This window comes from Lithobates pipiens, unplaced genomic scaffold, assembly GCF_037356315.1.
Source record: "Lithobates pipiens isolate NorthernLeopardFrog02 unplaced genomic scaffold, aLitPip1_a1.2 Scaffold_18, whole genome shotgun sequence".
NCBI classification, from domain to species: domain Eukaryota; kingdom Metazoa; phylum Chordata; class Amphibia; order Anura; family Ranidae; genus Lithobates; species Lithobates pipiens.
In genome coordinates, this window is record NW_027507758.1 from 79306737 (window position 1) to 79323482 (window position 16746).

Sequence of the window (16746 nt, forward strand, 5' to 3'; positions counted from 1 at the left end):
GAGATCAATTTTTGTTACTGTTCGGTAAACCATGCTAAAGCATACACAAGTGTCAGACCCTGAAATCGCTTGCATTCAAAATGCTTTCACATTGCAATTCCACTGCCTTTAAATACAATATGGGGTCTTAACTGGGGTTGTCCGGTATTAAACCTAAAAACAAGAATTTATTCAATTGCAGCTTACTAATTCTTGGATGTGGAGGCTGCATTGGTTCTTTTTTTTTTTTTTTTTGGGCTCCTCCCTTTGTCACTTGGTGATACAGCTAGTAATTGTTGTTTTTCAACTTACTTTAACCACTTCAGCCCTGGACCATTTTTGTGATTCGTTGCTTTAACTGAAAATTGCGTGGTTGTGCGATGTGGCTCCTAAACAAACAAAATTGACTTCTCTCCCCCCCCACAAATAGAGCTTTGGTGGTATTTGATCACCTGCCATTTTTATTTTGATAGAGACAGAATATCAACCAAAACCAGAAAAAAAAACATAAACCAAATGCTATAAATTAAGTTGCAGTGAGTAAAATAAGTATTTTATCCCCAAGCAAAACATGACTTGGTACATGCTGGAGAAATACTTGTTGGCAAGTAGAGAGGTAAGATGTTTCTTGTAGTTGGTTACCAGGTTTGCACACATCTCAGGAGGATTTTTGGTCCACTATTCTTTACCGATCTTCTCTAAATCCTTTAGGGTTTCTTTGCTGTCACTTGGCAACTGAAAGTTTCAGCTCCCTCCATACATTTTCTGTAGGATTAAGGTCTGGAGCCTAGGTCACTCCATGACTTTAATATGCTTCTTTTTGGCCCACTCATTTGTTGCCCTGGTGGTATATTTTGTCTCATTGTCATACTGGAAGACCCATCTTCAGTGTTCTGGCTGAGGGAAGAAGGTTTTTGTTCAAGATTTTACAATACATGGTCCCTCAATGTGGCAAAGTCGGCCAGTACCTTTAGCAAAGAAACAGCCCCAAAGCATCATGTTTCTACCTCCATGCTTGACTGTAGGGATAGTGTTCTTAGGGTCATAGTCGGCATTTTTCTTCCTCTGAACACTGCGAGCCCTCTCCTTTTAAGAAGGCATGTACAGTCATGCCAATGAACATCTAAATGATTCAGAGAAGGATTGGGAGAAAGTGATGTGGTCAGATGAGACCAAAACTGAGCTTTTTGCCATTAACTCAACTCGCCGTGTTTGGAAGAAGAAAACTGTTGACTATGACCCTAAGGATACCATCCCAACACTCAAGCACAGAGGTGGAAACATGATGCTTTGGGGCTGTTTCTCTGCTAAAGTTACCAGCTGACTTTGCTGCATTAAGAGGCCAATGGACGGGGCCATGTATTGTAAAATCTTGGCTGAGAGCCTTCTACCCGCAGCCAGAACACTGAAGATGGGTCTTCCAGTATGACAATGAACCAAAACAATACCGCCAAGCCAACACAGGAATGGCTCAAGAAGGTCATGGAGTGGCCTAGTCTCTAGACCTTTATAACATTTGTATTGTGTGTGTTTTGTTTTTCTGGATTTTTGGTTGATTCTGTCTCTATCATTTTAACCACTTCAGCCCCGGACCAATTGTCAGCCTAAGGACCAGAGGTCTTTTTACAATTTCGCACTGCACTGCTTTAACTGGTAATTGCGCGGTCATGCAATGTTGTACCCAAATGAAATTTGCGTCCTTTTCTTCCCACAAATAGAGCTTTCTTTTGATGGTATTTGATTGCTTCTGCCATTTTTATTTTTTGCGCTATAAACAAAATAAAGCGGCAATTTTGAAAAAAAAAAGCAATTTTTTTTTTTTTTGCTATAATCTCCCCCAAAAATATAATTATTTTTTTTCCTCTCAGGTTAGGCCGATACATATTCTTCTACATATTTTTGGTAAAAAAAAAAAAATCAAGTTATAGCATCTACAAAATAGGGGATAGTTTTATGGCATTTTTATTTATTTTTTGGCGCTATTTTGGGACCATTTGCATTTATACAGCGATTAAAATGCACTGATTACTGTGTAAATGTGAAGGGGTTGACCAGGAGGGGGCGCTGCAGGGGTTAAGTGTGTCCTAGGAATGTGTTCTAACTGGGGGGGGGGCGGGCGGCTGCTATCTGCGACATGACACTGATCACCGCTCCCGATCACAGGAAGCTGTGGTCAGTGTCACTAGGCAGAACGGGGAGATGGTTGTTTACACCAGCATTTCCTCGTTCTTCCTCTCTGAGATGATCATGAGTATCCCTGCACCCATCAAATCCACGGGCCGGCGCGCGCCTGCTATCCGGACCACGCAAGATCATGTACAATAACGTGATTTCGCGCAGCGGAGCCAACCTGCCGCAGTAAAATTGTGGTGGCTAGTCTGCAAGCTGAACAGGCAAAGTAGTGCTTAGAAGTTTGAGACAAAACATTTACCACTGACAGTGCTTACAGTGATCAGCTTTTATTCATGTATTTGAAACCTTTACCCCAAAAGGGAAAAAAAAACCTGCTGTAACTGCTTTATAATGTGTTAGCTGGAGTTCAGGCTTGATTTGTTAGTCATGTCCACCATGTCATATCTGCTAGTGCATCAAACACTCCTCACGTCCAGACTCGCACTGCTGCTGTCCACAGGTGTGTAATTTACGACTTAATTTAAAATGCAGACACACTAAGACAAGGAAGTGTTACTAGCCGAATCACTAGGTGTAATGAAAGAAAATGAATACAGCCACCGCATCTAAGTAATCGGTACGCTGCAGTATATAATAATTTAGTTTCTAGGTTCAATACTGCTTTAAGGTGCTAGGGTGTCTTCATGCCCTATTCCCACTGGTTTTTGCAGTAAAAGGGCTACATGCAGTGGGACTGAGCGCTGAAGTAATCTGCTGGGTGGAGTGTTGTGCTTGCTTCCACTGTCTTTTCTACCATTCAGCATTGAGGAGACATTTTCTCTGTTGTTGCTCCTGTTTGCAAAGGGCATGTGTACATTTGATCCATTCCTACTGCCCACCTCCAGTGACTTTGGTCACCCAAACCCCATCTGAACCAGCTGTATGGGTTTTGTGAAACTGAAGCCTTGCCTCTCACACCTATACAGTGGGGGAAATAATTTGGTCCCCTGCAGATTTTGCCCACTTATAAAGAAATTGAGGGTCAAATTTTTTATCATAGGTGTATTTTAAATGATAGAGACAATATCAACCAAAACCAGAAAAAAAAAAAACATGAACCAAATGCTATAAATTAAGTTGCAGTGAGTAAAATAAGTATTTTATCCCCAAGCAAAACGTGACTTGGTACATGCTGGAGAAATACTTGTTGGCAAGTAGAGAGGTAAGATGTTTCTTGTAGTTGGTTACCAGGTTTGCACACATCTCAGGAGGATTTTTGGTCCACTATTCTTTACCGCTCTTCTCTACATCCTTTAGGGTTTCTTTGCTGTCACTTGGCAACTGAAATTTTCATCTCCTTCCATACATTTTCTGTAGCATTAAGTTCTGGAGCCTAGGTCACTCCATGACTTTAATATGCTTCTTTTTGAGCCACTCATTTGTTGCCCTGGTGGTATATTTTGACTCATTGTCATACCGGAAGACCCATCTTCAGTGTTCTGGCTGAGGGAAGAAGGTTTTCGTTTAAGATTTTACAATACATGGTCCCTCAATGTGGCAAAGTCGGCCAGTACCTTTTAGCAAAGAAACAGCCCCAAAGCATCATGTTTCTACCTCCATGCTTGACTGTAGGGATAGTGTTCTTAGGGTCATAGTCAGCATTTTTCTTCCTCTGAACACTGCGAGCCCCCTCCTTTTAAGAAGGCATGTACAGTCATGCCAATGAACATCTAAATGATTCAGAGAAGGATTGGGAGAAAGTGCTGTGGTCAGATGAGACCAAAGTTGAGCTTTTTGCCATTAACTCAACTCGCCGTGTTTGGAAGAAGAAAACTGTTGACTATGACCCTAAGGATACCATCCCAACACTCAAGCACAGAGGTGGAAACATGATGCTTTGGGGCTGTTTCTCTGCTAAAGTTACCAGCCGACTTTGCTGCATTACGAGGCCAATGGACGGGGCCATGAATTGTAAAATCTTGGCTGAGAGCCTTCTTCCCTCAGCCAGAACACTGAAGATGGGTCTTCCAGTACGACAATGAACCAAAACATACCGCCAAGCCAACACAGGAATGGCTTAAGAAGGACATGGAGTGGCCTTGTCTCTAGACCTTTATAACATTTGTATTGTGTGTGTGTTTTTTTTTTTTTTTTCCTGGATTTTTGGTTGATTCTGTCTCTATCATTTTAACCACTTCAGCCCCGGACCAATTGTCAGCCTAAGGACCAGAGGTCTTTTTACAATTTCGCACTGCACTGCTTTAACTGGTAATTGTGCGGTCATGCAATGTTGTACCCAAATGAAATTTGCGTCCTTTTCTTCCCACAAATAGAGCTTTCTTTTGATGGTATTTGACTGCCTCTGCGATTTTTATTTTTTGCGATATAAATGGAAAAAGACAGAAAATTGAGAAAAAAAAAGATATTTTCTACTTTTTGTTATAAGAAAAATTGAATAAACTCAATTTTAGTCATATGTTTAGGGCAAAATGTATTCAGCCACATGTCTTTAGTAAAAAAAAAATGTCAAGCGTATATTTATTGGTTTGTGCAAAAGTTATAGCGTCTACAAACTAGAGTACATTTTCTGGAATTTACACAGCTTTTAATTTATGACTGCCTATCTAATTTCTTGAGGTGCTAAAATGGCAGGGCAGTACAACCCCCCCCCCCCCCCATGACCCCATTTTTGAAAGTAGACACCACAAGGAAATTGCTGAGGGGAATGTTGAGCCCATTGAATATTTTTATTTTTTTGTCCCAAGTGATTGAATAATGACACAAAAAAAAAAGTTTACAAAAAGTTGTCACTAAATGATATATTGCTCACACATACCATAGTTATATGTGGAAGTGCACCCCAAAATATATTCTGCTGTTTCTCCTGAGTACGAGGATACCACATAGGTGGGACTTTTTGGGAGTCTAGCTGTGTACGGCACCCCGAAAACCAATCACTGCCTTCAGGATTTCTAAGGGTGCAAGTTTTTGATTTCAGTCCTCACTACCTATCACAGTTTCGAAGGCCATAAAATGCCAAAATAGCACAACCCCCCCCCCCCCCAAATGACCCCATTTTGGAAAGTAGACACCCCAAGCTATTTACTGAGAGGCATGTTGAGTCCATGGAATATTTTATATTTTGCCAAGTTGCAGGAATATTGCAATTTTATTTTTATTTTTTTTGCACAAAGTTGTCACTAAATGATATATTGCTCACACATGCTATGGGCATAAGTGAAATTACACCCCAAAATAAATTCTGCTGCTTCTCCCGAGTACAGGGATACCACATGTGGGGGACTTTTTGGGAGCCTAGCCACGTACGGGACCCCGAAAACCAAGCACTGCCTTCCGGATTTAAATATAAAACGCTACCAAAAAAAACTGTTAGCGATCGCAGGGATCAGGCCTGACTCTGCAAACGCTGCAGTTATGTGTTTAGTGTCTTGTAAGTGACAGTGATCGATCGATACTGCACTTGGGGGGGCTGGACGGAGGGGCAAAACGCAGTTGCTAGCAGGTATCTGGGCTGATCCCGCTAACAATGCGTTTTTTTGGAACCCTAAACTGCTGGGGATGCTAGTATAGATCTGATCAGATCAGATATTGATCTGGATGAGCTGCCTGTGAGAGAGGGGAGGGACCTGATGACGGCGCTCGTGTGAGCAGATGGGGGCAGTCCCGCCGATCAGCTGGAGCAGCGTGAGGGGAAAGGACGCTGAGCTCCATGAATGAAGCCGCCCGGTCCGTCCTATCCCATCCCATCCCTATCCTTAAACATACGGTCGGTATAAGCAGGAGAGCACAACCCCAGAGTGCTGGGGCTCTAACCGGCCGGTTAAGAGACAGCTGATTCCCTCCTCCACATCCTTGTATTGCGCTCGCTGTGCCTGCATGAGACCCAAAGAGGATATGAGCATAGCCTTGACCCAGGACCAGGCGGACTGACAATTCAAATCAAAGTCTTAAGACATCCCTGGTATATTGGAAGACAGCGGAGCTATAGTTGGACACTCTCTGTTTTCTCTCCTTCGGAGGCTGTATGGGCAGAGGTGCGATATGCGGAACGTAGATCGAGGACTGAGCAACCCTATAAGATTCTACCTCCTCCCCAGGTATTTCTCTTTTTTTTTTTTATGAACTACATATGCTGAATATATGCTGAATTTCATCCGAACTTGACCTGATTACCACCTGTTGAATGCTCAGGGAGATCCGGACTGGAGAGACTCTGTGGAATGAGGAGTGGAACAGTAGGGGCTCAGTGAACTGATTCCAGATAATTAAATATTGAAGATCAGGATGTAATAGGATTAAATGGAGCATACATACAAATGACTTACAAGATGTTATATACCCACAAAATGATGAATCTGACCCGCATATGAAGTATAGAGGTTGATCGCCGGAATGTGAAGTGGGAAAATGTGCGGCCCTTTCTTTGGAAGCGCACTGTAAATTTCATCTAGATTTCACTCGAAATCGCAGTAACAGCAGGAACGGGAGGGTTCTCCCCGCTTAAAATCACAGAGTAAGTGAGAGTGGATCTGGGGGCTGGGCTCTCAGCGCAGTGCCGGTGGCACAATCAAAGAGAGATTGAACAAAGAATTTTTTCTTTTTAATAATCCTGGGGAGGCAAAGGACAAAAGGGGGGAACATGAGGGGAAGAAATCAAAAGGCGAATGAACCAAAAGAGAGTCTTAATACAAGTACGATACAGAAGTACCTGAAGGAAACAAGTTTAAAAAGCCCCGGAATAGAAAAAAGGCAGCAGGGGGTAAAGGAGAAGAGGAGAGAAGTATCCAAGACATCAGGGGCCCTGGGGGATAATTCAGGGGAGGAATTGGACTCAGATATGGAAGGTAAAATGAGGGGGCAGAGGGATATCGCTCAAATCCCCACAAAAAGTGAAATGTTGGAAATGTTCGCCAAACTTGAAAATACCATCAAAGTAGAAATTTCAAATGTTAGGACGGATATGGGCCACTTACTGAGGAGAGTGGAAGAGGCAGAGGAACTAACAGGAAAACAGGCCCATGAAATATTAGAACTGAAAACGCAAGTAAGGAAATTGCAAACGGATCAGCGGGACATTTTATATAAGCTGGACGAGCAAGAAAACCAGAATAGACGCCAAAACCTGAGGGTCAGAGCATTGCCGGAACAGCAGGGAGAAGATTTGGGGGTTAAGATGGGAAAAATATTCAACCCCATATTAGGAAGAGGGGTAGGAGAGGACTTAAAGATCGACCGGGTACATAGGGTGAGGAAACCCCCAGGTCTGAGGGAAGAGGTTCCGAGAGACGTAATTATAAAATTTTGCCTCTTTGAAGACAAAGCCAAGATATGGAGCAGGCTTAGAGGGCTGCCCCCGTTACAATATGAAGGGGTTTCTTTACAGATTTTCTCGGACCTATCGGCAGGAACACTGGCTCGGAGGAGACTTCTAAAACCTTTATTAGAACAATTGAGATCGGCAAACGTCAGATACAGTTGGGGGTTTCCTGCGGCCTTACTGGTCCAGAGAGATGGAAGAATGTTCAGATTAAAATTCCTAGACGAGCTGGAGGTTTTCTGTAACAATCTAGGGATCCCAGTCCCAAAGTTCCCTAATGGACTTACATAATGGACACTGATATGGGGAGTTGGACTTTTTGAAGGTCTATATGTATTACTTGTTTCTTTTTTTTTTTTTTTTTTTCTTCCCTCTTCTTCTTCTTTTTTTTTTTTTTTTTTTTTTCTCTTTCCCCCTTTTCTTGGGGTGGAGGGGGTGGGGGGAGAGTGGGGTGGGAGGACGGAGGTAAGAGGGTGGTTGAGGGATCAGGTGGGGCCCCGGGACATCATACCGTATCTGTGGGGGGACCCCCCTTCCCCTTAGGGGAAGGTGGCAGGGGGGACCCAGACACGGGGGGCCGTGGTCGGAGTCGCACCCTAGCGGGTAAAGTCTGCAGAATGGAGGAGATCCTCAGCTGCAGAATAGAGGTCAGGAGTTGGCCAGGGGGTGAGAGGGTGTTGAGGTTTCTTGCAGAGCCAACCAAGGTAATACGTACTGAGATAAGGAAGAAAAGAGGTCGGAAGTATCACTTCCTACTGGAAAACTATAGATGATAGAAGTAAATTTCTTGTCATACAATGTTAAGGGTCTGAACTCTCTGGCTAAGAGGTATAAGTTGTTAAAGGAATTACAGCAGTACAGAGCAGAGGTGGTATTTCTGCAAGAGACCCACTTGTCTCAAGATACAAATGTTAAACTATACTCGGTTAATTATCCAAACTGGCTATATGGGGATTCGCCTATAAAGAGGGCTAAGGGAGTGGCAATAGGGTTCGAGAAATGTATAAAGTTCACATTGATGGATAGGATGACAGACCCTGAAGGTCGATACCTGTTTGTAAAGGGAAAATTAGGGGATAAGATTCTCACCCTAGCAAACGTATATTGCCCCAACAAAAACCCTATAAGATATCTGAAAACAGTATTGGGAAAGTTAGAGGATTTTAAGGTGGGGGATGTTGTCCTCGCAGGAGATTTCAACTTTTGTATGGAACCATCTTGGGATAGTACGTCCCACGCTAGGGGGTTAAATATGAATGCACTGAAGATGATTAAACTTTGGATGAAACAACATCAAATGATGGATGTATGGAGGTTGCAGCATGATAAAATAAAAGATTACACCTTTTTTTCCCCCGTGCACGGGACGTACTCCAGGTTGGATCATATATTGGTTGACTATAGGCTGTTGGATCTAGTGACGGAAACCAAGATAGGAATAGTTACACTGTCAGATCATGCCCCGGTGTCAATGAAGATGAGGATACTCGGAATGCAAAGGCTACCGTTCACGTGGCGGTTGAACGAGAATCTCTTGCAGGACGAGAAAATTGCGGAGGCAGTATTAAAGGAAATCGAATTTTATTTTTCCGTTAATGACCCAGCAGAAATTTCCGGTGCCACTTTGTGGGAGGCACATAAAGTATATATTAGGGGTATCCTCATCTCCATGGGCACAAGGAAAAAAAAAGAAAGACTAGAGAAAATAGAAAATCTAAAAGAAGAGGTTTATAAACTAGAACAGGCCCATAAAAAATTAAGGGGGCAACAGCAGGAATATCTCCATCAATTGGTGATTAAGAGGGACGAACTTAAAGATATGATGGGACAGGAACCAAAGAGGACATTGGACAGGAGAACTAGAGAGAGATATTACCTGGGAAATAAAATAAGTAGACATCTAGCCAGACAGCTGAAAAGGAAGAGTGGGAATAATTTTATCGATAAAATACAAGACAAGAATGGGAAGATGACCCATACTTCCAGGGAGATATCGGAGGTCTTTAAGCAATATTACGAAGCTCTGTATAACTTAGGACAGAAAGGGGCAAAAGATTTAGGGAAAATAGACAAAATTAAAGAATTCTTGAATAAAGTGAAATTACCGAGTTTAGCTGAGAGCGATAGATGTAACTTAGACAGACCCATTACTGAAGAAGAGATCTTTAAGGCTCTGAAAGATACCGCCTCCGGTAAAAGCCCGGGACCAGACGGATTTACGATTTCGTATCTGAAAAAATACAAAGAGATCTTAGTCCCCAAGCTTTGCAAGTATATGAATGGCTTAGGTAGAGAATTCGGGATGGGAGGAGAGGCCCTGCGGGCCTCAATTACGGTGTTGCTAAAGGAGGGGAAGGACAGTACGCTTTGCTCTAGTTACAGGCCAATCGCCTTACTAAATGCTGACACCAAATTATTTGACAAGGTCTTAGCTTCTAGGCTGAAGGAAAGGATGACCGACCTGGTGCACCCGGACCAGGTCGGATTCATCCCTGAGAGAGAAGGTAGGGACAATGGAGTGCGTTCGTTGCTCCTACTACAGGCCTTAAAAACGAATGGATCACCAGGACTACTCCTGTCGATAGATGCGGAGAAAGCATTCGACAGGGTAAACTGGGGACTCATGTTTGAAACACTGAAAGTGCTGGGTCTTGGACCAAGAATGATCCAATGGATCAAAGTGCTATATAATTACCCTCAGGCGTCGGTAAAAGTGAATGGGATGTCTTCCTCCCAATTTCAAATGGAGAACGGCACCAGACAGGGGTGCCCTTTGTCCCCACTTTTGTTTGTCCTGTCCCTGGAACCGTTACTGGCCTCCATCCGAGAGAACCCAGACATAAAAGGGATTAAGGTTAGAGAAGAAGAGCACAAACTCGCAGCATATGCGGATGATGTGTTGTTCTATATCTCCAACCCAAGGATCACGATTCCGAACTTGCTGAGGTTATTGGAAAATTATGGGGAAATCTCGAATTTAAAAATAAACCTCAATAAGTCTGAAGTCCTAAATATTAATATTAAGGGACAGGAAATGGTAAGACTCCGTGAGGAATTTCGGTTTCCTTGGCGAAAGGAGATTAAATATCTAGGAGTCTACCTCTCCGATACTATCAAGAAAATCTATGTTAACAACTACATTCCATTATTAGAGGAAATTAAGAGAGAAATAAAAAAAATCTCAATATGTCACCTCTCCTGGTTAGGGCGGATCAATGCGGTCAAAATGGTTTTGACCCCAAAGATTCAATATAAGTTCCAAATGTTGCCCATATCTCTCCCCCTAGTTTTCTTCAGGACATTAAAGGGGTTAATCTCAAGCTATATCTGGCAACATAAAAAAACAAGAATTGCTTTCGCGGTACTGAGCAGGGAAAAAAAAAAAGGGGGGCCTTGCAATCCCGGATTTAAAAAAATATTATAACGCGGTGGTATTTACACGAGTGGTGGAATGGGGAAAAGAGGCAAATAATAAAAGGTGGGTAAGTGTGGAAAAGGCAATGAGTCAAGCACAGTTAGGACGAATAATTTGGAACCCTCCTCAGTATAGGTCTGTAGGTTTAAACAAACACGAAATAACACGTATCACACTTAAATTATGGGATCGAACACATGCACAAAATAAATGGAATTATAATTCACCTTTGATTTTTTTAAAAGACAATGATTTTTTCATACCGGGTAAACAGGAGGTGGGGGGAAACTGGATAATAAAAAGTAATGCACAAGTAAAAGATATTATTTACAGAGGTAAAATAAACACGTTTCAAGCACTGAGGTTGGACACGGAACTTATGCGGATAGATGCCTGGAGGTACCTTCAGTTAAGCCACTTTATTACAAAATTGCCCCATCCAATTCGAAGTGACGAAGATTACAGGCCTTTCGAGCGGCTCTGTCTTAGAGATAAATCAAAAAATAACATAGGTCGAATTTATAAAATTCTATCAGAGGGGGAAGGACGGGATGGCCTGCCCTATATTAAAAAATGGGAAAGAGAGCTGGGGATTCGATGTAGTTTACAGACAATGGAGAAAATAATGAAATGAACTCATAGTGCGATGGTAGACCATAAGATGATTGAGTTAAATTATAAGTGCCTCGCAAGGTGGTATGTGACCCCAGACAATGTGGGTAGATTTGTAATCGCGCAATCCCCAGAGTGTTGGCGGGGGTGTAAGATAATAGGAACCATGGCTCACATCTGGTGGGATTGCCCGATTATTAAAAAGTATTGGAAGGAGGTGTTGGATCTAATAAAAGTTGTAACAAATAAATACATAGCAGAAGATCCCTGGATTGTATAGTTTCACGGGACCGAAAGCTCTGTGAGGCAATATATGTCCTCTTTAATCCCCATACTGCTCAGTGCCGCTAAAAGTCTAATCCCAAAAAAATGGCGGGAGCCGGATAGTCCCAAAATACGGGACTGGATACTCCGGGTAAATGAAATACAGAATATGGAATGCCCAGAGGAAGAGGGGGAAGAACTGGTATCTAGAGAGGGGTTTAGGGATAAATGGGTATCATGGATAGAATTTAAAAAATCATGGAGGTATGTAGAGGAAATGGTAAAATAAAATCGGGTATGATATACATAGTGTTGGCAAGGGTGGATACAACCCCGAACCCACTGCAAGAAGGGGAGGGGGGGGGCTGGAGGAGGGATATGAAATGTTAAATATGTTCGACTGTAAAAGATATTAAGAAATGATTGAGTTTGTGACTGAATGTACTTTCTTTTTGTCTTTTGTTTTATTCTATTTGTAAGGGAAAAAAAAAAACTAAATAAAGAATATATAAAAAAAAAAAAGATCAGATATTGATCTGTTCAGATTCTATACCTCTACGGGAGGTTTATGCTCTGCGCGTGGGTGTTAGCGGTACTGGCACTAGCGCTGCCTGGGGCGACGCAGACCCTGACCCTAAAACCTAATTGATATCACCCGCCGGGTGATCAGGGGGTTAAACCTTTATTGGGTAATAAATGGTGGGTGCCCTGATGCTATAAAAAGCAAACTAACCAGAGTCACCCGTAACACTTATACGGTGATCACTGGTGAAAGGGTTAACTAGGGGCAATCGGGGGGTTCAAATCTTTATTAGGTAGTATATGGGGGTCCCTGGCACTATATAAAAACCCGACGGGGAACCTAAATAACTAACTGGCTAACCAGTGTCACTAGTGACACTTATACGGTGATCGTTGGTGAAAGGGTTAACTAGGGGCAATCAGGGGGTTAAAACCGTTATTGGGTAGTATATGGGGGTACCTAGCACTATAAAAACCTGGAGGTGAACCTAAAAAAATAACTAGCTTCCTAACGACACTAGTGACACTACTGCAGCGATCAGAAAAATGATCGCTTAGTGACACTGGCAAAAGGGGGTGAAAGGGTTAACTAGGGGCAATCAGGGGGTTAAAACCATTATTGGGTAGTATATCGGGGTACCTAAAGCTATAAAAACCTGGCGGCGAACCTAAAAAAAAGAACTAGCTACTTAGCGGCACCAGTGACACTAATGCAGCGATCAGAAAAATGGTCGCTTAGTGACACTGGCAAAAGGGGATGAAAGGGTTAACTCTAGGGGCAATCAGGGGGTTAAACCTTTATTGGGGGGGGGGTAGGGGGCTACCCTGGACCTAACACTAACTGCCCTGACACTTTTTACTGTCACAACTGACACTGAATGCATTGATCAGTAAATAAATGATCACTGCAATCAGTGACACTGTGACGGGGAGGGGGGGGGCGGGATTTGTGTGCCTACATGTTAGTGTAGTGTTTGGTGCACTTACTTTCAGTGTTCTCCTCGTAGTCCGGTCAAAAAGACCGCCCCGAGGAGAATGACATCACTTCCTCCCTGCCTGTGTTTACTATACACAGCGGGAGGAAGCTTCTCATTCGCCAGGAGCGATCGAGAGGGGATGGCCAGAAACCAACGGCCATCCCCTCATCCCGAATCGCTCCTGAAGCGAAAGGGACCACCTCATCTAGCGGGAGGGGGTCAGATCGGACCCCCCATCCGCTGGAAGGCAAGCACGTACATGTACGTTCTTGTGCCTGTACATGCCATTCTGATGACGTACATTGCCATGCGGCGGTCCTTAAGTGGTTAAAATACATCTATGATGAAAATTATAGACCTTTATTTCCTTGTAAGTGGGCAAACTTACAAACTCTGCAGGGGATCAAATTATTATTTCCCCCACTGTATGTTACCTTACTCCTAAGCATACATCTACCTGCCCATAGATATGCAAAGTTTTTCAGATGGATGCAGGCTAAACCACAGACAGAGTAACACTGAATGCTTGTATGAAAGGCCTCTAGGGATAATGACATTTCCAAAAACAATTGGGACCATTGAAGGTAAGCTACAGAAACCTCTGGCCAGGAGATTAACCACTTGGAAGAACTGGAAGATTTGCCCCCTTAATGACCAGGCCATTTTTTGCGATATGGCACTGTCACTCTAACTGACAATTGCGCGGTCGTGTGACGCTGCACCCAAACAATATGTATGCCCCCGAGTTTTATTTTGGTATTTGATCACCTCTGCAGTTTTTATTTTTTGCGCTATAAAAAAAAAAAAAAATTCTCTATCAGTTTAGGCCAATATCTATTCTACATATTTTTGGTAAAAAAAAATTGCAATAAGTGTATATTAATTGGTTTGTGCAAAAGTTATAGCGTCTACAAAAAAAAGGGGACAGATTTATGGTATATTATTTTTTTAATTTTATTTTTTTACTAGTAATGGTGGTGATCAGCGATTTTTAGCGTGACTGCGACATTGTGACGGACAGAACGGACACTTTTTGGGACTATTGAGCTTTTATACAGCAATCAGTGCTATAAAAATGCACTGATTACTGTACAAATCTCACTGGCAGGGAAGGGGTTAAATGTGTTCCCTGGGAGGGGTTTCTACCTTTCGGGCAATGGGACTGACTGGGAGTACAGAGAGGTCGCTGTTCCTAATGACTAGGAACAGACGATCACTCAGTACTTCCATGTCAGAACAGGGATCTGTTTGTTTACATTGACAGATCCCCAGTCTGGCTCCCCAAGGCCCCCCTGTAGCTGTTAAAGGGACTGCTGAACGGCTACAGTGATTCACAGGAATGAGCCAGGCCTCCAATCGTATGATGACGGCGGGTGGTCGGCAAGTGGGTAGAGGACACATAAAGCAAAGACTAGCCGAGTTTTAGAAAAAGTAGGTAAAAATCAGTCAGTGTGTTCTGTTGGACAGACTTCCCTTCACTTTCTGCCCTGGTGACAACAGGAAATGAGGGAAAACCCCCCTCACCTCATGTATAGTCATTGGAACAGGTGCCTCTATTGGAAGTCACCATTGTAAATATTAAAATGTACTTTTTATTTTTTTCTCTTTAATAACCACCAGGATATAAACAGTCATTCCTACCAGCAGACAATTTAAAAAAAAAAAAAAACCACAATGGGTTTTGACCCTTCGCTTCCTTCCCTACTCCATTCAAAAAACGAAAAATAAAAAGTTTGGGTTTTATATTTGACACTGCTAGCTCAATATTGATCTTGTTTACATACTCTGTGAGTATTAAAAATGGCAGGTTTCTGTCTGGCTGATTTGAAGAGATTTGCAATAGCAGCCTACGTATTTCTCCATTAAGTGCTTAAGGACCGCCTCATGTACATATACTGCAGCAGGGTGGCCCTTAAATGCAAAATCGTGTACCGATTTGTGATTTCTCAGCTCTGGGGCTGCCACAATGGCCACCGGCCACCCCCGATTGTTCACAGAACACAGACCGCTGTTCTGTGAGGGAGGAAAATGGAGATCTTGTGTTTCTGCTAAGCACTCCCTAGGAGCACACATACCCCTTTTGCCCATTAACCCCTTCCCTGCTAGCGTAATCTATATAGTGACAGTGCATGTGTCATATTTTTTTTTTTTTTTTTAACCGCTGATCACTGTATTGGTGTCACTGGTCCCCAAAAAGTGTGCACTACAATGTCGCAGTCAAACTAAAAATCACTGATCGCCATCATTACTAGTCCATAAATACCATAGTTTGTGGGGGGGGGGGGGGGGGGAATATAAATTTAGGTACAACATCACACAAAGTTAAAGCAATGTAGTGCCATGTCCCAAAAATTGACCTGGTCAGGAAGGGGCTAAAACCTTCTAGAGCTGAAGTGGTTAAATTAAAGCAGTATTAAACCCGAAGGGTAATTTATTGCAACTTACCAATGATAAGATCATGGACTGAATGAGGATAGCCAATGTAAAGCTAAGCCAATGAGGGAGTTACAAATTTTAAGGCGAGAGATAACCAGGGAGTGAATTTGAAGCTTAGTTGTGTCAGTAGTTTAAAAGGAGCATATTCTGGAGATGTTGCAGAGATTGAGGTGCACAATTTGGACAGGGATTGGATGTGAGTCTGAAAGGCCATTTCAGAGTCCAGGGTTAGCCCTAGCACATGCGAACGGACTGATAGTTGTGCCATTGATCTTGACTGAGAAATCAGGGATGGCAATATTATGAACTCGGTTTTGGATAGGTTGTGTTTGAGTAAGTGGTGTGAAGTATGAGTGCAGCAGGGAGTTCTCACCGTCTTATTCCTATTCAGAGCCCATTAAAAGTGAGAGAAGAGGAAGTAGTACATTCTAAAACAGGGATCCTCAAACTATGGCCCTCCAGCTGTTGAGAAACTACACATCCCATGAGGCATTGTAAAGCTCTAACATTCACACACATGACTAGGCATGATGGGAATTGTAGTTCCTGAACAACTGGAGGGCCGTAGTTTGAAGACCCCTGTTCTAAAAGATGCTCAGAAGACCAGGCAGCCACCAGCAGCACCATACAGCCCACTGGTCAATCCACAAACACCAAACCAGTACTGGAATTTTGCCATACTCAGGAGGAGTAGCAGAATGTATTTTATGGTATGCAAATGCTATGTGTTAGAAATATCTTATAAATTGACATACAAATTGAGTGTGTGTGTGAGTGAGTGAGAGTGAGTGTGTGTGTAAAATGCTTTCCACATTTTGCCAAAACTTGTGCAAAAAAAAAAAAAAAAAAAAAAAATGACATGTTCAAAAGACTCTTTACTCCTCATAAAATATATACGCTTGGGCGTTTGCTTTCCGATTCGGGTAATTTTGTGAGCGTTTCCTGGTACTCCAGGGCCTTCAAGGTGTGATCGGTAGGTCAGGAAATTAGATGAATAATTTATGTCCCTAGAACATCTGAAGGTGCTACTTGGATGTTGAAAAAGTCCCACATGTAGTATTGCCATAGTTAGGAGGCATAGCAAAATTTAT